Source organism: Rattus norvegicus, chromosome 8 (genome assembly GCF_021556685.1).
Source record: "Rattus norvegicus strain SHRSP/BbbUtx chromosome 8, alternate assembly SHRSP_T2T, whole genome shotgun sequence".
NCBI lineage: Eukaryota > Metazoa > Chordata > Mammalia > Rodentia > Muridae > Rattus > Rattus norvegicus.
Window position 1 is genome coordinate 36319368 of NC_141541.1, and position 24636 is coordinate 36344003.

At 46.4% G+C, this 24636-nt stretch overlaps 1 long non-coding RNA gene across 3 annotated transcripts; it reads left to right on the forward strand.

Moving 5' to 3' along the window:
- The first annotated feature begins 5209 nt into the window (after positions 1 to 5209).
- On the forward strand, positions 5210 to 22907 carry LOC148004013 (uncharacterized). Of its 3 annotated transcripts, XR_015627122.1 has the most exons (4): positions 5210 to 5294; positions 13955 to 14039; positions 20152 to 20229; positions 22724 to 22907. It is a non-coding gene; the product is annotated as an uncharacterized LOC148004013 (long non-coding RNA). The 3 variants fall into 3 exon arrangements; XR_015627121.1 differs by lacking the exon at positions 20152 to 20229 and having other exon boundaries at positions 5214 to 5294; XR_015627123.1 differs by lacking the exons at positions 5210 to 5294; positions 20152 to 20229 and adding an exon at positions 10685 to 10756 and having other exon boundaries at positions 22724 to 22891.
- Positions 22908 to 24636: the final 1729 nt, after the last annotated feature.

The following is a 24636-nucleotide window of genomic DNA, read 5'->3' on the forward strand; positions in this document are numbered from 1 at the left end:
GGAGGTGTGGCCTTGTTGAAGAAGTGTGTCACTGTGTAGGTGGACTTTGAGATCTACTATGCTCAGGATCTGCCCAGCACAGAAGACAGTCTCCTCCTGGCTGCCTTCAGATCAAGATGTAGAACTGTCAGCCCCTCCAGCACCATGTCTGTCTGCATGATGCCTTGCTTCCCACCATCAGGAAAATAGACTAAACATCTGGAGCTGTCAACCAGCCCTAATTAAATGTTTTCCTTTGTAAGAGTTGCCTTGGTTATGGTGTCTCTTCACAGCAATAGAACCCTCACTAAGCCCCTCCCCCCACCCCTCAGTGCTGCTGAATGAATGGGTGAGTATTAATTAGTCCTCATGTCACCCCTATAGGATGACTTCTGTCAGTATCCCCATTGTACAGAGGGCAACACTGAGACTTAGGGTGGCTACCATTTCATATGTTCTCGGGAGAGCAGAAAGTAGTCCTGGCCACCAAATGAGGCACTTAATCAGCGTATGCCCACAAGGCATGGCAAATGCGGAAGCTCTGGGTACATCTGGATGTGCTGTGCGTGCAAGGTGTTGTAATGAGCGTGTCTCCGTTCACCTGACCTCAAACATGAACTTCACTCCTGATCTGTGTCTCACGACCCCAGGCCCCCTTTCCCAGCTTTGGGCTTTCTAATTTTAGACAGAGAAGGCAACTGTCAGGGTTTCGTCCATGCTCATTCTGTATATGACCCGCAACTAATCTCTAATCCGAGACTGGTCCCCTGGGACCCCCAACATATCCTCTGCCCCTCGCTCCACTCTATGCTGGGAAAAGTGGGCACCACTGTACTTTTCTGGGCCTCTCCACAGATAGGAAGTCCTGTAACAGAAAGGCTGAATCCCAAAGTCAGTAGCTTTAGGTCTTACCCCCTCCCCCTTCTCCCCCTCCTTCCCCTCCTCCCTCTCCTCCCCTCCTCCTCCTTCTCCCCCTCCCCCCCCCTGCTCAAGAGGTTCCTCTGTGTACTCTATTCTCTATGTAGACAAGGCTGCCCTAAAACTCAGTGATCACCTGCCTCTGCCTCCTGAGTGCTGGGATTAAAGACCTCGGTCATCACAGCCTGGCAGGTCTCTGTTCCTGAGATACGGTCTCTCTTCTTTCCCCTCATTATAATTGCATTTTTGTTTGTTTATTATTTTCTTTTTTTAAATTTTATTTATTTATTTATTATTTTATATATGACAAGTACACTGTAACTTTCTTCAGACACACTGGAAGAAGGTATCAGATCCCATTACAGATGGTTGTGAGCATCTACATGCTAGGCAAGTATTTTATCACTGAGCCACATACCCAGCCCAGTTGGCCGACCTATGTTTGACTTTTATAACCTACTCTCTGCTGCTTCCCATCCTGTCCCCTGCTTTTTGTCTACTTCCCAGCCAGGGGGTGTATATGCTTAGAACTGGTGGGGTTGAAGGAGGAGGGAGTCGGGGGTGGGATTGGATATAGAGTTACAAATACAGCAGGGAGAAACATAAGGGATCATTCCTAACACCAACTCTGTTAAGCGGCAGTGCTCTTCTCATCCAGAGAGAGTTGTCTGCAGGATACGCTGATTCCTTGGTGATCAGGTTTCTGTCTTGCTGTGGGGCAGGAGTGCAGGCAATGGTGTCCTGGGAGCAGAGGCTTCTCAGCCCCCAAGAGCTCGTCAGAATCAAACAGAGGGACAGCCTGGTCAGTGTACAATGCTGGTGACATTTCTGGGCTTCAGTTTCCCCTATCTGTAAAATTGCACTTCTCAGAGTTGCTGAGAGTAATGGCTGACCGAGAACAGACATTCCTGTAAGCCACCCCATCAACAGTGGAGAATCGTGGTGCACCATTGTTTGCTTTGGGAGAGCAAGATTTGTTGGAGGAAGGCTTTTGATCAGTGCTTCAGATTAGAAGGCAAAGTGTGAGAGAGCCCTTGGCAGAGACAGATTGTTATGAAGAGGATTGCCCATTCCCCCAAGGAGGTCAGAGCAGAGCATTTGTCTAGCATGATCGGGCAACAGGTCCTGTCCTCAGAACCACAAACAAAACCGAACGAGAAAAACGAGCTATGCTGTGGAGGTTGGATAGGTGAGCTAGCAGAAAGGCAAAAGTCTTCAAGGTGCATGAAAGCGACTTCCTTGCCCAGCACTTTCCCCATATTAGATTTCTTGAGAAGTGATTTTTTTTTTTTTTTTGGTGGTGGTAATTGAGACTAAGGGTGAGTCAGAACAGAAGCCTCACCTATACATGAGCTACAAAAGAGGCATCCCCACCAGAGATTGTTGGGAGCCTGGATTCTCAAAGACATATCTGTGCAATATCTGTGCTCAAATCAGATATGACCGTTTTTAAAAGAGATCATTTCTATCTGTCTGTCTGCCTATGTATCTATGTATCTATCTATGTATCTATCTATGTATCTATCTATGTATCTATCTATGTATCTATCTATGTATCTATCTATCTATCTATCTATCTATCTATCTATCTATCTATCTATCTATCTATGTATCTATGTATGTATCTATGTATCTATGTATGTATCTATGTATCTATGTATGTATCTATGTATCTATGTATGTATCTATGTATCTATCTATGTATGTATCTATGTATCTATGTATGTATCTATGTATCTATCTGTGTATGTATCTATGTATCTATGTATGTATCTATGTATATATCTATGTATCTATGTATGTATGTATGTATGTATGTATCTATCTATCTATCTATCTATCTATCTATCTATCTCTGTGTACATCCTTGTGCATACTTTGATGTGCAAGTGGAGATCAGAGGACAAATGATGTCTAATTATATGGTCATTCAGGTTGGGAAGCAAGTACCTTCACCTGCTGACTCATCGTGCATGGAATTTTTAGAGCATGAGATCTTCAATGGTCATGGTGCAATGTTCTAATCACCCCCTTCCTCTTCTTCCTTCTTCTCTTCCTCCTCCTCTTCCTCTTCCTCCTCTCCCTCCTCCTCCTTCTCCTCCTCCTCTTCCTTTAGCATCCGTATTAATCAGGGAGAGAGAAACAGGTTCAAGTGAAGTACTTTGCTTAGTCAAGGTCACATGGCATCAATGGAGACAAGACTGGTTTTAAATTCCTTGTCTGCTTCTAGCCCATGGCTGTTCTCACAGAGCCAGACCACCTGTCCGTCATGAAAAGCTTGTGGTCTCAGGTAACAGATGAGGAAAATTAATCTCACAGGGCTTGTGCAATCTGCCCGAGGTCAGATCGGGCTTCATGCACGGCACTCACAGGGGGCAGCCACTGACGAGGCCTTCAGGGCTGAGGAGAGCTGCTTCTCCTTTCAGACAAATAACTTCTCTGGCACGAACACCCCTGCTAATCCTGGTTACTAATTATGCTAAAGTGTCCCTTCTGTGAAGGCAGATTAAGGATTACAGGGGCAGAACTGGGCACAGGACCCAGGAGTCTTGCCCTCACATCCCTGCTTGGACTTCAGGGTTGCACCTGTTTGATTCTTGTGGCTCCAAGTTTCATTTGGTCACACTTCAAAGCATAATCTCACATAAAAAGGCTAAATTTAGTGTTGGTCACAGAACTGCTGAGCAGCAAGTCACCAGGCAATCATTACCAACTCCAATTATTGGTGACTAAGAAAAAACTGACCCTAGGAAGAGGACAATCAGCCATATAACTGAGCCTCATGAAGGTCTTAAAAAAATTCCTATGTGTGCCCAATTGTCTTATTAATTCAGAAAGCTCAGCATCTGTATTAAATGCCCTGGTACGAGCTAGAGAAGCCCCATTGACTGTGAATGTAGGGGGAGACCCTAGAATAGCTGGGGTGGAGGTGAGCCAAAAGATTTAGGAGCCAGAGGAAGAGACTTTATAAGGGGATGAAGATTGTCCCAGTCCCGGGCCTCTTACTTCAATATTTCTCTATCTCAATTAAACTTGTAATAGCCAAGTGTGGTGGCACTTGTCCACATTCTCCACTCTCTGCAGGCAAGGCAGGAGCGTCACGAGTTTGAGGTCAGCATGTACTACGTGGTGAGACCTTGTCACAAATAAATGGACTTCCAAATGGTCACCAACTAAATTCTTTACCTAGGACAAGAGAAACATGGAAAAGCAAGGGAGGAAAGGAAACAGTGCCCTCTGGTTGCGGCGAGAATAATAATGGAGCAGGCATGAGTGGTAGTATTTATTCTCAGGGTATAGGCCAGTTCAAGTGACTTGTGGGAACGTTTCTGGGTTCTGGAGATCCACCGTGGCACCAACACATTGGACTGCTTATACAGTGCCTACAGTAAGCATGTGGACCCTTTGTCGAGTAGAACCGTCCAGTCCACAATACCCAAGGAAGTCCTTTAATACACGACATTAAGAGGCCTGTGAAGAATGTTAATAATGTAGAGAGTCGTGTGTGGGGGTGTGATTCCCACATGGGAATAGCTTTGCATTCAGGGACATCACCATAGCTGTTTGAAATTGGCTGTAGTGGGAGGCTTTTTTTTTTAATTAGAATTTTCAGTTATTATGAGCAACAATTGATAAGTGGCGATGTATATATTCAGGTGTGCAATGCAGTATTTTCATAAACAAATGTATGATGATGACCTCAGCTAAGCTGACACATTCATTAGCACAGCTTCACTTCGCCTTCGTTATGAGAATACTGATAAGTCTCCTCTTCCCGTAAGCGACACCAATCACTACCATACTTTGTTAGATCTCTAGAGCTTTGAAAGCTAATACCCTTTGGCCAACATCATAATGTCTCCCCATGTCTGTAATGTAGCTCCCACTACTCTCTGTTCCTAGGAGTTTGATTTTTTTATTTATTTATATTTTTTATTTTTAAAGATTCTACCTGTGAGATCGGGCAGCATTTGTCTTCCTGTGTCTGGCTTAATTTGCCTGGCATAATGTTCTCTGGCACAAGGTCGTCTCAGATGGCCGAAGTTTTGTCTCCTGAAAGGCTGAGTGATGCTTCATTATGTAGCAAATACAGTGTGATGTGTGTAAGTGTTGCAGCTCCCCAGGGAAAGGCTTCTCCCACAGAAGTGTTACAGCTCCGCTGCGCTGCTGCTGCCGCTGCTGCTGTTGCTGCTGCAGGAGAGCTTTCCCTAGCCAAAGTTCTGCGCAGGCAGTGGGGAGGGTTCCCCAGCAAAAGCTCTGCTCCAAGAGGTATCCTAGCAACCTGGAGCCAAGGAATACTGTAGCGTCACACTGCACAACAAACTTCATACAAGAGATTTATTGAGAAGGGAAAACCCAGAAGGGTGGCTGCCTGTGCTCAGATGAGAGCGAGCTGGGTTTGTAATGAATTTCTTGGTGGAAGGTGGGGGGCGGTGAGATTTTTCAGGGTGAGGATTGGGTGAACTCAGGGATTGGTGGGATTCTCATTCTTGGCCCTGGTCTTCGTCTTGGGAGCAAGTCAGGGTCAGGGTGTTTTTCTGTTGCCCTTTTAATCCTGCAACTTGTGTTTCCTTATTGTACTGGCTAGTTTTGTGTGCCAACTTGACACAAGTTATCACAGAAAAAAAAGAGCTTCAGTTGTGAAAATGCCTTCATGAGACCCAGCTGTAAGACATTTTCTCAATTAGCGATCCAGGGGGGAGGAGCCAGCCCATTGTGGGTGGTGCCATCCCTGGGATGGAGTCCTGAGTTCTATAAGAGAGCAAGCTGAGCAAGCCAGGGGAAGCAAGCCAGTAAGTAATATCCCTCCATGGCCTCTGCATCAGCTCCTGCTTCCTGACCTTCTTGAGTTCCAGTCCTGACTTCCTTTGGTGATGAAGTAGCAATGTGGACAGTGTAAGCTGAATGAACCCTTTCTTCTCCAACTTGCTTCTTGGTCATGATGTTTGTGCAGGAATAGAAACCTGACTAAGACACTTTTGTACAGTGCACATCACATTTTCTTCATCTACTTACCTGTGGATGGACACTTAGGTGACTTCCCTCTCTTGGCTGTTGTGAGTAAAGCTGCAATGAACACTGAAGTTATTTCTTTGAGAAAGTAACTTTGTTTCCCTTATGTATATCCAGACATAGTACTGCCAGATATGCTGGTCAGTTTTTGTTAACCGGACACAAACTAGAGTCACTTGGGAAGAGGGAATTTCAAATTACCTCCATTAGATAATTAACCTCCATCAGATTGTCATGTGGGCAAGTCTGTGTGACATTTTCTTGATTAATGACTGATGTGGGAGGACCCAGCTTACTTGGGGGCAGTGCCACCCCCAGGTAGTGGTCCTGGAAGTTATAAGCAAGCAGGTTGAGGAGGTTGTGGGAAGCCAGGACTTTCTCCTTGGCCTCTGCTTCAGTTCTTCCCTTCAGGTTTCTGCTTGAGCTCTTGACCTGGCTTCCCTCTACTATAGGCTGTGATCTGTAAGCTATAACGAACCCTTTCCTGCCTAAGATGCTTTTGGTCAGTGTTTTATCACAGCACCAGAAAGCAAACTAGACACTGGATCATGTGCCAGTTCTATTTTTGTTTTCTCTAGAACTTCCATAGTTTCCCATAATGGCTATACTGTCTATATCTCCATGATGAGACTATTTACATCAGGAAAATTCACAAAGAAAGCAAACTTCTTTTCCGAAGAATTGGTTTAAAATACATAAGTGCAAACAACAAAGGAGATACCGCTGCCCATTTATGAGAATGGCTAAAATCCAGTTCCAGCAACATCAAGTGCTGGCAAGAATACAGAATAACAAAGGCTCTCATTCAGTGCTGTCAGGAATGCAGAATGGTTTGGTTACTTTGGAAGGTAGTTTCATGCAAAAACTAAACATACTCCTGCCATAATCTCCAGCAGTCCGTTTCTCACTATTCATTCAGAGGACTTGAAAACGTATGTTTACCCCAAAACATAAGTGAATGTTTATAACAGCTTTGTTTATTACCGCCCTACTGCATGTAACTAAAATGTCTCGCAATAGATGGATGGATAAACTATAGCTCATCCATCCAATGGAATATTATTCACTGGAAAAAAAGAAACAAATCTCAAGCTGCAAAAAGATGCACAGAAGTTGAAATGCATATTGCCGAGTAATAAAAGCCAGTCCTCAAAGGCTGCGTAATGTGTGATTTCCAACTGTCCAACATTCTGGGGAAAGCAAGACTTGTGGAAACCAGAAGTGTCAGTCATTTCTAGTAGTGGGTGGGGTGGGGAGGCTTGAGTGGGTAGAACACATGGATTTTTAGGACGTTTAACGACCCTATCCTACATGACCCTGTAAGGGCAGGTGTGACATGTATGTTGTCAAAACCCAGAGGCTGCAAACAGAGAGTGACCCCCTAATACAAACACGATGCATCCGTATTGGCTTAGTAGGGTCTCAAAAAATACAGTATGTTGATTAAAAGAAAAAAATGTGAGTGGTGAGGGACAGAGGGAATGTATAGAGGATATATATATATATATATATATATATATATATATACACCTATGTGCTTAAAACTGCTCAAACAAAAGTCTATTAATTAAAAAAAAGACCCAGCATGTCATTATTGTGTATGAGATGGCTTAGTCAACAGGTGTGCTGACACACAAAGAAACTCCATTTTTTAAAAATATTTGAGCCTTAAGACAGTGTCTGACTCGGTAGCCCAGGCTGGCCTGCAACTGCCTGTTTGCCTGACACTCTTTCCTGCTCTTATTGCAATCACTGGCAGAAACTTCCCTGGTATCCATAAATATTAAATTTCATAATCTTACAGTTTTAGATTATTATATACTCAATTCATTAAATGATTTAAACACCTCTGACCCCAGGCGGGGCCCGTAGCAGGTTGGGAGACTGTCATGCACAAGGAATCTGACTTTCTTTCTCAAAACTCTTCCTTCTGCACTTAAATCCCGCTCTGGACATGGGGAGTGGGACAGGTGGGGTGTGGCTCCCTAAGAGGGGTGCCTGTCCCGGTTCAGCTTTTATGTTGAGTCTCTGAGCTCAGGTCAGTGCATTCTGTGCACTTGAAACATTTAAGTTGTAGAGTCCAGGGATGTAGTTCAGTTGGTACAGTGCATGCCCCAACATGCAGTGGCCCTGGGCTTATTCCCAGCACCATATAAACTAGGTGTGGTGGCCATGTCTATAATCTCGGCACTTAGAAGATGGAGGTGATCAGCAGGGATTCAATCAAGGTCATATTTAACTCTGTGGTGACTGGGAGGCCAACCTGGGTTACATAGGACTATACTGCAAAACAAAGACCCCCAAACAGCCGTTGAGAGTACTGGCTGCTCTTCCAGAGGATCTGGGTTTGATTTCCAGCAGCCACATGGTAGCTCACAACAGTCTGTACTTTCAGTCCCATAGCATAGAATGCCCTCTTTTGGCCTCTGTGGGTATCACACACACACACACACACACACACACACACACACACACACACACACGGGGCACAGAAGTATAGGCAGGCAAAACGCCATAAACACAAAATCAAAATAAAAACCTAAAGGTAAATAAATAAGCGACAATCTACATCATAAGGTTGTTTGATTGCTTGCCCTTCAGTCAGTTAATCTGGACCGTGTTTATACATTTCCACACGCTCTGCCTGTTACTAACTGAATGCTCATCACTGTGTGAGTAACTGAAGATGCTCCAGGTAAGTGCACCTGTACAAAATGCTTTGCTAAGACTGGGAAGACAGCAGCAACATGAAAGCTCACAGACCCTGTGAGCCAGGGGAGCTTACAGTCTTGCTATGCGGTAACACACTACACCCTATGCATTTGTATGTATTGATTAAGTACAGCCGTCCAAGGATGTGGGGCTCGGGGGGAGAAAAAGGATGTCATTTTCTCTCTCTTTTTTTTTTTTTTTGGTTCTTTTTTTCGGAGCTGGGGACCGAACCCAGGGCCTTGCGCTTCCTAGGTAAGCGCTCTACCACTGAGCTAAATCCCCAGCCCCATTTTCTCTCTTAATAGCACACTCTATTTATTAGGGCATATATATTTTACTAACAGAATCAAAGCAATGACCATCAAAGATGTCTGTCCCCTTTGGAGGGTCTTTACTCTGGCTCCTAGTAGTCTGAACCATAACTCACAGTACCTGCTGAATTCTTTAACTCCTAAGTGGTGCTCATGGCTCACATTCCTGGAGTGGTTGGGTGCTTGGATGGAGCCTAGCAAATTTTGCTCCGTGTCTCTCTAGGATGAGGGGTCACTGATCCCTTTCTTTCCATAGCTGTAGACCTCAGTAGACACAGAGATAAGAGAGCTAGAAGGCAGAGAAAGGCAGAGAGACACATAGATGAGAGAGAGATGAGAGACAGGATAGAGAGGGAGAGAGAGATAGGGAGAGGGAGAGGGAGAGACAGAGAGAGAGAGAAACAGAGAGAGAGAGACAGAGACACACAGAGACACAGAGACAAAGACAGAGAGAGACAGAGAGAGACCAAGACAGGGAGAGACAAAGAGACAGAGAGAGACAGACAGGAGTGGGAGGAGAGCCCTACATCCAAAAGCTAACTTGGCATTTACGACTGTACCTACTGGATACACACAAGCACATAAAAAAGAGCCAACCTTAGACCCCCCCTCCCCCACCCAGGGTCACAATAAAAGGAGGCGAAGCCAAGCCATTTCTTATTTTTGTCTATCATGGAGCAAAAACAAATTGCTGTGCTTCATGAAAAATGATGAACATCTGCCCCGCTTGGCTGGAAGAATAATGGCCACTTCCTTACTCTTTCCAAACATAGCTTTGTCCTGTCCACCTCTACTCTCTACAGATAAGATGAATTACATAATCCCTCATAGAAAACCCAACCTTTATTGCTCATGGTGTAGAGACCATATGTTACTCGTAGCCCACAGTCCAATGTTAAGTGAGCCCTTACTTCCTTAGTCCCAACCCCACTCAGATAAGCTCCTTCTTCCCAATGCTCTATATTGCTGTGTCCCCTGGCTCTTCCGTGGTAGGTGTCCCTCTCAAGTGTCGAGACAAACATTTATCTTCTGGTGGCCTTCACCAATAGCAACCACAGCAAAAGTCACAGATTAACTTATCATGTGGCTCGAAATCTCTACCTCCTCCCAGACCCATCTATTCTTGTCAGATAAGGAACAAAGCCATTTTCCTTTACAGATTTATTGAGGTCTGATTTATATATAATTTGCATACTCAGAATGTAACTTGATAACATTTGACTTATGTACTTTCAGCAACTATTAATCTACTTTCCTTTTAAGCAGTAGTGTGTGTGTGTGTGTGTGTGTGTGTGTGTGTGTGTGCGTGCATGTGTGTGTCTGTGTGTGTGTGTGTGTGTGTTCTCACCCCAGAGAGGACGGGGGGCTCTATCCCAACAGCGATAAGCAGGCTTAATGCTTGCATCTGAACTTCTAAATCCCTTACTCCACTAAGGGAAGCCAGGGCTCCTTTAAGAAATGGTCAGGTTGTGACTGACAAAGTCCAGAAAGTGTCTGGGATATTCGGTTGCACTAGAAAGTCAGGAAGTAGTTAAAGAATAATCGAGTGCGGAGGACGGACAAAGGAGCTATCATGAGGGGATTCCCAATGACTAACTGTGCTATTATGTGCTATGAAAAGGAACATTCGTAATCTATTCTGTACAAATGGCTAAAACAGAATCCATGAGTCAGACAGATAAATATGAATGAATGAATGAATGAATGAATGAATGAGTGAGTGAGTGAGGAAAGAGAGCCCCCCTCCAACCAGTGCAACTGGAAGGAATGGTAAAGCATGGACACCACCAGTTGGCAGCCCTCGTGGGAGTTAATTCACCCAGGTAACAATATCAGGGATGGTGGGAAAGGGCAGGAGTGGTGATGGTTAGATGAGGGTGGATGTTCTTAGCTCCTGGCTAGAGAAAAAGAGCAGGTTTTTAGTGGAGAACGTGTAAAACACCCTAATGAGGTGATTCAAGTTCATGCCAGCTGACATAAGGTTAGCCAAGAGAATGCAGTAAGAACACATGTGTGACATCTGGTCCCCAGAGCGTTACCCGAATCAGTCCTAGGGAACAGTCTATGAAATATCTGTCACACAGTCTCAGAGGTATCACAATCATGAAAGTCAGGAGCAGAGGGAGAAAGCCAGGGAAGGTTTGGAGAGATGGCTCAGCAGTCAAGAGTACTGGCTGCTCTTGCAGAAGACCATGGTTTGATTTCCAGAACCTGTATGGCTGCTCTCAGCCATTGTAACGCTAAATTCATTGGATCCACTGGCCTCTTTTGGCCTCTGTAGGTCAAAAGGATTGCATTTGGTGTACACACACACACACACACACACACACACACACACACACACACACGAGAGAGAGAGAGAGAGAGAGAGAGAGAGAGAGAGAGAGAGAGAGAGAACACCTACACATATACAAAATGTAAAAAGGCTTTGTGGAACACAACCGCCCACAGTGTGTCTTCTAGCATCATTGAATCAGTCAACACAGCCTTAGTGGGTAAGATAGGAATGGACCTTACTCCCTAGGGTTTTATGCTGTAACAAAATCTTAACGAACACCCTTGCGCATGGGAAACACACATTCAAGTATTTATGCTAATCTGGGAACTGAAGTAACCAAGAGTTTGACTCAGTCCCTTTGATTCCAGTCCTGAGGGCCACCAAGCCCCATCCTTCCACTGTACATGAGGTATCCCCAGGGGGTCTCTGCAAAAGGTCTAGGCTCTCTAGATGTTGATGCCAAGAAATAATCGACAATAGTGCTAGGGGGAAGTAGTGCGGATGAACTTTGTTCTGTGCCTGGGACTTTCCCTGTTTTTGCTGCAGTGTTGAAACCAGGAAACTTACTAATGATATCTATAGCATATCAGCATAAGCATTAATATTAATGTCTGCCGAGGAGGCTTGGAGCAGCGTGGGAATTTCCCCTGCCATAGGCGCTGTCCCCAGAAAAATATGACTGGCAAAGCGATATCGTAAATAGCTTCTCCTGGCCAGAACCTTGCCTCTCACATTTTGTCTGATCAAACTGTCTTTATAAGTTAAAAAAAATTTTTTTTAAACAAAACTGTGGTTTGCTGTAACCTGACAGTCTTCAGGTAGGGGAGACAGCGCTCCTCCTTTAGTTGTTGAAATTGTCCAGAGCTCCAGCCTGGAAGCTGGGTGACTCTATTCTCTGAGGGCTTTTTGCCTCTTTCACAATTATTGTCCAGATTATTTACGTTTACATGAATTGATCGAGTCTCTCCATCATTCTGACTTTGCCGCACTTTCTCAATCCTAAGTAATCTCTGTGTCTCTGTCTGACTGTCTCTGTCTCTGTTTTTGTCTCTTGGTTTTTTGAGGCTGGGTTTCTCTGTATAGTCCTTGCTGTCCTAGAACTTACTCTGTAGACCAGGCTGGCCTTGGACCTTCATTAGCTTTTAAGTCTTACTTTTCCATTGTAGTTTCTGAGGATTTAAAAGGACTCGTGACCCTTGTCTCTTGGCATCTACCTGGTTTTGATTAATTTTGTTCCACATTCTATCCACATTGCTGCAAATGGTAGGCTTTGGTTCTTCTTTTAGGGATAAAAAAAAAAACCTGTTTTTTCCTCCCTCCAACTCTACAAGGGTCTTAAAACACACTACCAGCCTCATGCTATAAACCCAATCAGAATAAAAATGTGCCCTCTGCTCTTGTGGTTTATAGATTCTTTGACATGGGGGGTGATCCAGCTGCTCTCTCTGCCCATCTCATGTTTAGCTGTGCATATCAATGGCCACTCTCGATCCACACAGATTTCTCAAAGCCAGGCTTCCGCTGAAACTTGCTGCCACAGAAGAGATGGTGGGGACCTCATTTCTGAGACTCACCCCTTTCTTTAAGTGTCTAGATGCTTAATTCCAGGCCATGGCAACCAGTCCCTATACTAGTTAGCCAGCCATTGAGCTGGTTCTCTCTCGAATCAACCACAGATCAACCACAGGTGCGGTCATCTTTGGCACCTGCCTCTCCCCACCTTCGCCTCTACCCCTCCTGCAGCCTGACAGTTACTTTGTTCTGTTCTGCAGCAGTGGATTGACGACTGGAGCATGTTTTAGCTTCTTCACCCCTGCCTCAAAGGCACTGTGTCTCGCTGAATCAGACAGACAGACAGCTCAGTCCTTTCAGTTCATTCTTTAAGTGCCATGCCAGTACCGTGCCTAGAGTGGGTACACGATCTGCTTTTTCATGATGGAACTCAGACTGTTATCCTTCCCTCTCCGTCACACCCACATCTCCTAGTCGAATTGATCCTCAACAGGGTATCCAGGGCCGATTGCTTATCTTATAGAGAGATACATTGTTTTTGTTCCCGCCTTGAGGGAGCTTACTCCCAGCAAAGCTCTACGAAATAGGATAAACACCTATTAGTAAATTGCATGTTAAAATCCTTCCTGGTGAGTAAAAGGGTGTTGGTGAGGGGGACAGATTGAGGAGAGCCCAGAGCCTCAGGCTGGGGAAGAACCCCTTTACTAATGTTAGATAATTTGGAGCCAGGAGACATAAATAAGGGATTGTGCATTTCTGGGCTGTACCTCCCCTCCCCATCTCTCTATAAAAAGTGAGTTGGGATAATTGCTGGAAAACAGCCTGCATGTACTTGGGAAAGAAACTTTTCATGACATAATGGTTTTGGATCCAATCCCGCTAAGCTGGTGCCCCATGGCTGTTTTTCCATCATGGTATTTCACAACCTGTGATCTCCTCTTTGGAGAAAGAGGGAAACTCAGGCCTGGGGCCTGCAAGGGAAGATGGATGAGAACCGGCTCTCTGTTCTCCTTTCGGCATGTGGGATGTAATGTTGGTTCTCCCTGGATCCAGGAGGTCTGTGGCTTGGCCCCGCTGACTTTAGCAGTCCTGGGCTCTGGGCAAGTTAGTTCTGGATAACATATGAAGAAAGTACGTTCCAGAAAACAACTTCAATAGGCTAGGTAAACAATAGCACTATAGACTATATAGCAGAATGAAAATTTCCAGTCAGGATTGTGTTCCCTTACAGTTGGTTGGCCCTAACGATTGGGGCAAGAGGAAGATATGGAAGAAGGACCAAGGACTCTTCTGAATGACCTGCGGAGGCCCAAAGGGTGAGACTCATGTGTTGTGGGCCAGGGAACCTAGATGAGAATCGGAGATGTCTCCAAATGGTTGACTCACAATTAGGAAAGAACCAGCACTGAAGAGGGGAGAGAGGGACCATTGAGAGCCCATGAATGGGAGAGATAGTCAGCCTGCAAAGGCAAGGAGACAGGAGACCTATGCTTGCTTACCTAGAAGAAAAACAACAGCTCATTGTGTTTCACCAGGGCCTTCTCCTTGACAAAGCACGCCACACATTGCCTCATCCACTGAAGACTCTGAGCTAAGTAGGGCAGATGCTAGGATCTTCAGTTCACAGAAGAGTAATTCAAGGTTCACAGAAGTTAACTGCTCTTCCAAAGCCTCACAGTAAACAAGTGACAGAGCCAGGCTGGTTGTCAGCTCCCTTGCTCTCATGGATGGTGGGATTGACAAGTGTTGGGAGAACGTGATAGGTCCCATAGGTGCTAAAGGGCTGCCCGCCTCAGTGGCCTTGTTCTTTCAGGCTGAAGCTCCATTTCCAGCAGAGCACCACAGGAAACAAAGCGGAGGTTATGAAAGTATGACGATCACACACACACACACACACACACACACACACACACACACACACACACACACAGGTTCCCTCCTCAGTTTTGTGTTAAAACCCCCTTCTCACTGTCCCCAGCATCCTGCCCTGCCCTGCCCTGTATGGATGCTGACTTTGTGCAGCTCAAGCCATATGGAGAGGTTCCCACAGGGACACCCTCCACACTATTTCGGGCTGTAACACTCCTCTGACAGGCAACCCCCTCTATGGATCACTTCACCCCAGCCATTTGCATCAGTGTGTAGACCTGTGTGTCCCACAAGTAAAGGGAGCCGGCTGCCTGTGAAGGGGACAGACTCTCTGTCTTGTGGTCTTCTATCACCAGACTTCCTGAGAAAGTCAGAGAGGGGATAGCAGTCAGAGAACTGGAATTCAGACTGCACCTGAGACGGACACAGACTGTCTGTGGGTGGTTCCAGAGCAAGAGGGTCCACGGACCATGGGACGGAGAGCACTGGTGTTTACTCAGTGCCCTGCAGTTTGCAATGGCTAACACTCATCTTTGAATGTGATCCCCCAGCAGTCTAGGGAGAGAGGAATCTTCATAGAGGCGACCCCGAGGCTCTAGAAAGCCAAATGACACAAGACTTAGAAGCAAGAAAACTTGTGGGCAACGGACATAGACATGTTTGACTCTTGGATCTGTAGGATAGCTGCCTGGGTTTCCTGAGCAGGAAAAATAGGAGTAATCTCTTTCTCAGAGCTTTGACTCTAGCATGAGGAAGCCACAGAGACCAACCAACCATTGATGGAACTTTGTCGCTGAGATTGAAGGGCAAGTTGGGTCTTGGGTTTATCTAAGAGGCCTTCTTGTAGAGTGTGTTATAGCTGGTTTGTGATTCCCAGTGAAGGCATAGTAGTTGGCCTGCAGGAATGGTGAAGAGGCCTTCTTTCTTTTTATTCTGACCCTCCCCATTCTGCTTCCTACGAATCAGATAGTCTTTGCTTCACAAAACAAGGCAAAACTCAGGAAGACGCCTGGAGACCTTTGCTCTCTCCAGCTGAGGATCTGCAGAGAGATGCTGCCTCCCCTCTCCTTCATCTGGTCCGGTCTTATTTTTACAGCACGAGCTCTAAAGGCCAGAAGGAGAGAGCAAGTGTTCATAAACTACCCAGGTGACCTGAAGGAAGAGGCATTTTTTTTTGTGAAGTTCTTCTGAGGATCCCGCCACGGTTGCATATTCCTATTCATGCCCTGAACCTGGAGGTTCCCCTTGCTTGCCAAGTGTCACTGACATACACCAGAGAGTACAGGAGGGGCATGTTATGGCAGAGTGGTGGACTGAGGCCAAATGCCTCCAGGTTACAATGCAATAGATGATGGAAGACCAATTAATTTTTTTTACAGTGGGAGAAATAGCTAAAAGATTAACAAGCATTAATTATTTATTGAATTGCTGCCTGTGCAAAAAAATTTTTTTTAAAAAAAAAAGGAAGAAAAGATGCTTTGTATGGAGGACTTAATCTCCTCGGCAATGTCAGCTGTGGGATGTGATCAGCCTTCGCTTGGAGGTCATGTCCGTCATCTCCAGGCGAAGGGGTGAGATCACTTAGCAAGCCCTGAATAACTTTCCAGTCTCTTCCAGCAAGCTGGTGAGAAGTCTACAGGGTTTCATCATCTGTCCTTCAAGTTTTTTAGCTCTACCTGTCCCAGGCTTGCAGTCATTCCAGGGGAGGCCCGGCACCTGGCAAAGCCTGGGCATGTAGGTGGGCTCAGAGCAGTAGAGAAGGCATGTGAGGGGCTCCTCTCTGGACCTGTCAGTCAGAACTCAGCCTAGGAGAAGCTGTTCATGCTCTCCCTCATCCGTACACCCCCTAACTCCCTGATTAATATTCATGGCCCTGACCCTCCAACACCATTTCACAGGAGATCATCCTGTCCTGACTGGGCTGTACACAAATCCCTTTCTTTGGGAAGGAACCACTGAGATATAGGTAGCCTGACTGTGTGCTGTGCTAGGACTCTGTTCTCCAAGGGTGAGAGGATTATGGAAAAGGTGGTGGCAGAAATATCTCCTCACAAGTGTCCCTGTCTGTCAATGTTTTCCCCATCTCCCCTCTAAGTGCCAACTCCTTTCCCCATAATGCTTCTTGAACCGTCTCTCCCTGCTCTAGCCCCAGTGCGGGGTCCTCCTGAGGCTCCCCCTTGTCCATCACTTTGGCTTTGCCTACAGGATCCTCTCGGCCTCCAGACATCTCCTCTTAAATACCGGCTCTACAACGCTGACGAAGAAAGTCTTAGAAAAACAGCCATGGGGTCATGCATGCCACTTAAAGGCCACCGACCCACAGTCATTCCAAGTCTTACCCTTGGTTGATATTCTAAACCAGTCAGTCAGCTGGTCCTTCCATTCTCTCCTTTTCTCTAGCTCCAGCTATATCAACACTGCGGTACCTTGCCCTCTAGAGCATCAACTTTGTTTCTTCCCAGTGTGTCTTTTCCTATGTGTGGAAACTGTCTTGTGGAGGAGCCTTCCCTGACCAGCTGAGACATACCAATGGCTGTTTTATCCCATACCCCAGTGAAGCACTTTTACAGCAGATTTCATTGTCTTGTAATAATTGCTACACTAAGTTGGCTTTGAATTCCACACGGCAAGAGATGACATTTCGTTCAGTCTGGTATCCCCAGCCCTTAAATGGGGTCTGGGATTCATTCATTTGTTCTTCTTCGATGTCCTTCTTATTTGCTATTCACTCTTATGTCCAGCCTCTTTCAACCACCAAGGGATGCCAGAGTATCCCATGTGCCTCTTCAAGAGGGTGTGGTGGGAGCCTGGCTGGTAGGCAGCAGGAAAGGTGTGGGAGGGTGTAGGCAGGGGCGGGAGCTGGCACTGCCCTGCACACCTGCAGAGCTCTGAGCCAGGCCCAGTGACAGCCTTATGCACCCAGCCAGCAGGGGAAAGAGCTGGAGGCTTAGTCATGCTAGGAGCTCGTGTTTTTGGCCACACTGAGTCTCCTGAGGCCAAGAGGTATTGGTGCAGGGAGGCTGGGAGACCTGGGCTCTAGCTACAGCATTCTGAGAATGCCCAGTGTCATTGACCTTATGACACCAGAGGAGTAATGCACCCTCAGAGTTCTTCAAGGTGAGCTTCCAGTAACTGGTGACAGTTGGGGCAGGTGCTGGGATGTCTAGCAAATAGGTCTCGACAAAACCCAGAAGCTGGAAGCTGGGGCAGGCTTTCCAGGGGGGATGGCATCGGTGGGACTTGCTGTCCTTTCTAAGTCCATGTTCAAGTTTCCTACAGGGGTCCATTCCAGTCCCAAACCCAACTGTCCTGCAGCAATCCCTCTAACCACAAGGGGGCCTGGTTGACAGGGTCGTGGACCAGCATTTCCAAGTGCATAGGTTGTCTTGGGGTCTTGAGCAGCCAAAAGAGGTGGGGAGCGAGCACTCCAAGTGGACTTGTTCCCTGTTAGTGGAGCATCCACTCTATCCTAAGCCCAGGATATAGTGAGCTGACCCAGCAGGGCACGGGGTGCCTCACTCTGAGAGTCCATCTTTCTCCAGGGGTTCCGGGGATCTATTCACTGTTGAGGGTAGGCCATGTCCTCTCTCTGAGGCCCCTTGGCAAAGTACCCACAGCAGCTCGCATGTCCTTGCTACTGAGTAGCTATAAAGGACTTCTGCTCTCTCTCTGTGTCCGTCCTGTGTGTCAAGTGACAGGAGGGAATCACCAAGGAGTTAGTTTTCACCTTACTCCAGAGGGGCTGGAAATCTGGGCTGAGGTCATCAGCACCCAATGATTCGTCCCCTTCTCCTTCGTCAGCATCCTTTCTGAGGACTAAGGTTGTCACCACTTAGGCAGCCCAATGGAAGGAGTCACCAGATCACAGGGCTGTGGTGACAGTAAAGCTCACTAGGCAGCAGAAACCAAGATGGTGCTAGGGAAAAGGGTGAGGGCTGAGGGAGTGGAGATAGAAAGGTCCCCAGTGGAAGGAAACCATGGTTTCCCTCCTTGCCAGGTGGGCCATATCCTTCTCTGGACGTGGTAATGGGTGGACATATTTCAGTTGGCTTCCCAGGCTGCAGTTCACAAGCATGAGAGTGTTGCTTAATATCACTCAGGGGGTGGTCTGGTGACCCCCCAGGCTCAACAGCCCAGCCCAGCTCTCTCTTCCTCAGCTAAGTGCTTCCTTTCTGAGTTGCTCCTGGCAGGAACTGGCTCCCCACTGAGCAGCAAGAGGTTTCTGGAACTCCCTAAGCAGGGCAAGGGAAAGGAAGCTGCCTGTGACTCTCACAATAGAGGTCTGAGGTACCAGGTTCCACAGCTGCTGCCCTGCAGAGACATTAGCTCCAGGCATGGTCAGTCAGGCTCGGGGGCTCAAATGCCTCCTGCAGGACCATGTTCTCTGGAAGCTGGAAACAGTGAAGAGGCTTATTTCTATTCCTAACCCCCACTCCTCTGCCCTTCTGAAAGCTGTTGCTATTTATCCTTGCAACAAGGCTGTGGTTTCCTCAGTTTAAGGGCAAGTGAGAATACCAGGCACATGGTGTGTGTGTGGGGGGGATTTTTTTTTTTGACCCAATCGGTAAGATATAATTGCCCACTTAAACATACAAAGCCCAGTACCATCCATCCCTTAGGAACACTGATAACAACCTGTAAATACACAGAGCAGAATCTTAACGTCACCTGCCATATTGTCCTGCCACGGCTTCTCTCTCTCCTATCTCCTGTCTCTTCCTTTCCGTTCCAGTTCTCCTCCTCTTCCTTCAAACTTCTCTCCCGCCCATCCTTCCTTCTCCTCCAATGACAGGCCTCCTCCTATCCTGTACCTGTCTCCACCTGTACTTAATTCAATGGGGAGAAGGTTCTGGTGAAGTCACCTGATTCCTGAGTAGTGACTAGGCAGCTGTCCTTGGGGCGGTGGAATTAGCATCAAAATACAGATAACTCCAGGGCAAACCACAACATTTTCTCCTTTTTGTCCAGTTAAAAAGCCTTTTCACTTATATATAAATTGAGTACAATTATTACCATTCTACAATTTATAAAGCATATGATATACTCAGCACCCAGTCCATCACTGTATCAGTTGGGAGGGGTGATTTTTAAGGATTTGGATGGGGCCTCAGGTTTCCTGTTACATCCGGAATGTGACCTTGGCCTTGGGGAAACTTAGTTCCTCCATCTGTGATGTGTGAAAGTTAGCAACATTCCTCAAGAAATGCTGTGAACCCACAAGGATGAGATACACGGGAGCCTCTCAGAGCCATGGTGCTTACGGGAGCTGGAAGGCCACACTGCAGAGAGCCAAGCAATGTGCTTAGTGCAGAGGCAAAAGGAACAGGGTGGGGAGGGGACCACAGCCCCGCCACATGTTCCCTCTTACCTCTTACCACCTCTTCATTCTTAGTGTCTCCTACCAGTCTCCTCAGCCCACGGCCATTGTGTGTCCTAAATCGATCCCTGCCCCATACACAGTGACCTTCGTTTCACTCCTTCCTCTCTTAAGACTTGTATGCTGCTGGTGCAGTCCTCCATCTTGTCAAGTGTGCCTTCAGCTATTCATTCTTACAATAGACATCCGTTGACTGCCCTGAAGAGGAAGCCTGGTGTTGTAGGAAGAACGTGAAGTTGAATCTTTGTGTTGTGTGCTGGGTGAGTCACTCAACCTGAGGACAGTCCCTTGCCTTCTCTGGACCTCTATTTCCTACAACAGCCTATGGATATGGCACCCACATTGTAGTGCTGTTGGGATGATGAAGGGGCGGTAATGGACTCGAAAACCAAGGCTTGGGCTTCGGTAGATTTAACTCTCTGCCCTGCCTGCTGGCTGCCAACCAGATAACCTCACAAAATATCAACGGGCAATGAGCTGACAGGGACTTATGTCCTGCTCAACAAAACAGCCTACACTGTTTTAATCCTGGGAGCCACCACAAATCCTGGCTTGGAACTGGTTTCTTGATCTTCATGACTGAACTATCAAAGGAAACAAGACAGAGGCATTCCAAGATGTACAGCAAGGCCACCTGGACTCAGCCTGTGGTACAGAGGGAAGATAGTCTTAGAGGCTGCAAAATACCACATCCCTTAAGTAACCGAGGTCCTGGAGAGAGGGTTAGATTTTAAACACTTTTGCTGTCTGGGATCAATTCTGAAGGCAGATGTGTCATTAGATGTGCTTGATATCAAATCTCTGGAGGGAAACTAGACGGACAAGCAGAGATGCAGCCCATGAACATTTTAAAGAGGCTCCTCTGCTGAGTGTGGAGGCGCACACCTGTAATCCCAGCACTTGAGAGGCTGAGGCAGGAGGATGAGTGTTTGAGGCCACACTGAGCTGTATAGTGATGGTCAGAAAACGCAAAAGAACCACAACTCAGTCCCCCAACCCCCAAAGACAATCCTTTAATCTTGAATTCAGCAAACACCTGGTCTCTCAGTGCTGCAGACACAGTCAAGAATAAACAGAATCCTCCACCTTGCAGAGCCAAGAAAGCACAAGAGACAGATAAGCCAGAAACACCATAGATAAGAGAAGTAGAGACTATTAACCAGTAGGAAATGCCAGAGAAAAAAAACGGGTCATGGTTAGGGGCATAGACTTGCCAAAGGGGAGGGCTGATGTCTTGGAAGTGGCATTTAATCAAGACTTGAAGGAGGTGAGACAGCAGAGGGTGCTGAGGTCAGAACCAATAGATGGATGTATTAGTCAGGTTTCTGTTAGTGCAATCAAGTTTTGGAAGCGGAACACTTTAAAAAACAGAGGGATTTAGTTAGCTTACCATTCTGGAGGCTCAAAGGCATGGCAGCTGCTCAACTCTGGTGAAGGAAGGCCTCAGGGCTGATGAAGCCACACAATTGGGAGCTGCCACATCGCTACATTCCTAAAAGTTACTTTCTTAGTACCATTGTTCTGAGGAGAATTAACTCAGGGTCCTTTAAGAACTCTGTCCTTCCCTCCAAGTGCAGCCCCTCTGTTGCTTCCTGGTTCACTTCTTACAGGTGCCACCAGCTCTTAGTGTCACCCCAGTGGGGACCAAGCTTTTAACACTTAAACACCTGGAGGAAAACCTTCATTCGAAGCCTAGAAATGGAGTTTGCCTGGTGTACTCGGTGACCCATGCTCAGGGACTCCTTGCTGCCCGAGGTCTGAGAGGAGGAGGCAAGAGGAGAAGGAAGGAAGGGAGGTCAGCTGGTTCTGGGGTAGAAGGCAGATTGTGTGGGTCTTTGGAGGCTACCATAAACACTAGAGCTTTCCCTCTGGGAGCAAAGGGGACCCACTAAATGTGTTTGAAGGACAGATAGGATGTTTTAGGAGAATACATTCCATATTGGCTCTGCTAGGCATCAACTATGACACTTCGGACCAAATCAGTTCACTTCCTTGAGCTGCTCTTACCTCAGGGGCCAGATGAGATGACCGGCTTAACTTTTAAACCCCATGGTGTTATGTAGGCACCAGGTTCCCTGTCTATCACAGAGAGCACCACCGTTCTCTGGTAACTCATCCTATCCCCTACCCTTTCCTCTAGTTTTCTAGAGGCAAAGCTAAGCCTCCACAGGCATCTGGAGGCAGGAATCATTGTCACCAGGAGAGATGGCCACACCCACAGGGAGCTGAGAGCAACTCCTTCCAAGGAAATTAATTCTCCTGTCTGGGACAATTTGCAGTGCAATTTCCCATGGCAGACTGAGCCCAAGGCCTACCCCAGCTCCCCTTCTGGGCTGGCAGGATTAGGATCAGGAAAGGAGACAAGTGACAGGCCTGAACTGGTCCCCTGTGGGAGGGAGGGAAGCAAGATGCAGCAGGCGGTCCTTTTTGCACAGCAGCAAGGTAGGACTCGGATGCAGCAGCATCAGGGTGGCCCCGAGGGGAAGGTTTACAGTTCCAGAACTGACCCGTTTGTTAGCAGGTGTCAGGGAAGGCAATTCCACGATGGAAGGGGTGCAAGTGGACACTGCAGTCTTTTCATGCTGGCGTGTCCTGAGGGAGGGAGGAATGGCTGCCCCTTTTCCAGGAGACTCAGGACAGAGAGTAGAAGAGAAAACAGGGCATGCTGGGCTACGCTCTCTCTTGCCCAGCACGAACAAACCATTGCTGCCATCAGTTTGGTGCACTGCCCTAACCACTGCACTCCTCCTCCAGCCAGCAAGTGGGCCCTCATCCGCCAGGGTTCTGGAGCTGGAACCGTCCCCTGCAATGCTGCCATCCAGACTGCCGAAGCCAGAGTTCCTGCAACAGAAGAAGTTGAGATTTCTGCAAGTGTTTTTTGTTTTTGTTTTTTGTTTTTTAATTAAAAGTTCTGAGGAATCAAAGTCATTCATATAAAGAGAAGTGTGAATTAATGAATTTTGACAAACACGAAGAGCGAGACCCACACAACCAGGTTGGGGGGCATAGCTGGGTGATGGACACACCCCTGGAGCAAGACCCAGCCATTTTCACCCTCCCCGCCCCCCCCCCCCCCACCCAGGCAGTGGCCTGCGGGTCTTCTGCATACAATTCTCTTTCATCTCAACTTCTTCCAGGGTAGCTTTCTTCAGGAATAGTCTCTCCTCTCTCTGTGTGTCCTCTTGTCTGTCTTTCAATTGGCATCATGTTTGGGGCCTCACCCAGGATGTTATGTCTTTATAATTTCTCTTCTGTTGTTGCGATGGAAGATCGCTTCCTTTTAGAAATCAGTCACTGTGGTTTTATGTGAACTAACGGTTAACTCTGTGTTTGGAAATCTGGGCTTCGTGATAAGCATTGAGTTGCGTGATCCTCATTCCTCTCTCCTCCTAGAGTGTTCACCACTCTGAAGAGAAGCCCAGTTCTTGGTACTCAGCAGTTCCCCAGTCCTCAGCCTCTGGTTGCTACTAATCTGTTCTCCTCCCCTTTCACACACTTTCATGTAAATAAAATCATATAGGACTCGTTCTTTTGTGTCTGGCTTATCTCACTCATCTCCAGCCATCATGTTGGAGCGTATGTCAGATTTCCATGCTTTTCATGGCTGAATAATATTCCCTGGTTTGTATGTAACAGACTTTATTTACCCAGTCACTGCCTTGTAGCCATTCAGATTGTTATGGGTGTTTGGTATTGTTAATAATGTTGCTATGAACATTGGCATAAGTCTTTGGATCCTTTCAGTCATTTTAAGTCCAGGAGAGGAATTGCCAGTTCATACAGTAATCCTATGCTTACCTTTGAAGGAAATGTCATTCTGATTTCTGCAGTGGATGTCCCACTCTCTCAGCACCCATGCCCGAGTTCTACTTTCTGTCCTTGACAGCATTTCTTTTCTTTCTTTTTTTTGTAAAGTAGAGCTGAGGTTCTTTAGGACTTAGTGTGGTTTTGATTACATCATAATGACTAATGATGTCAAACATCTTTTCTTCTTGTATCTTATTTGGGAACATGTTTGTTCAAGTCATTTGCTCATTTGTGAGGTTCTGTTAGTGAGTTGTGGGAGTTCTTTATATATTATGGATATTAATTCCTTATCACATAAGGTTTTGGAGTGAAGTGATTATTCTTTCATTTATTAATGTCCTTTGATGCACAAAATGTTTTAATTTTGAGAGAGTTCATTTCACTATTTTTTTCTTGTGTCATCTGTGCATTTTTGCAAAATCCAGTGTTACAGAGTTTTTCTCCTGAACATTTTCTAGTTTTAGCTCCTTTGGCTAGCTCTATTCATTTTAACTTCCTTTGTATGTGTTGTCAGCCAGCAAAGTTCCAATGTCATTAATTTTGTGATGTCGTTTTCCTAGCACCATTTGTTGCAAAGAGTTGCTTTTTTTTTCAGAGCTGGTGAGATGGCTCAGTCGTTAAGAGCACTGACTGCTCTTCCAGAGGACCTGGGTTCAATTCCCAGCAACCACATAGCAGCTCACACCTGTCTGTAACTCCAGTTCCAGGGTATCTGACACCCTCACATAGACATACATGCAGGCAAAACATCAATGTACATAAAATTAAGAATCAAGATTATTTATTGAAACAATTAGTTTTCTTCACTGAATGGCCTTGGTGCTCTGGTTCCCCACTGTTCTATATGTATATATAACTTT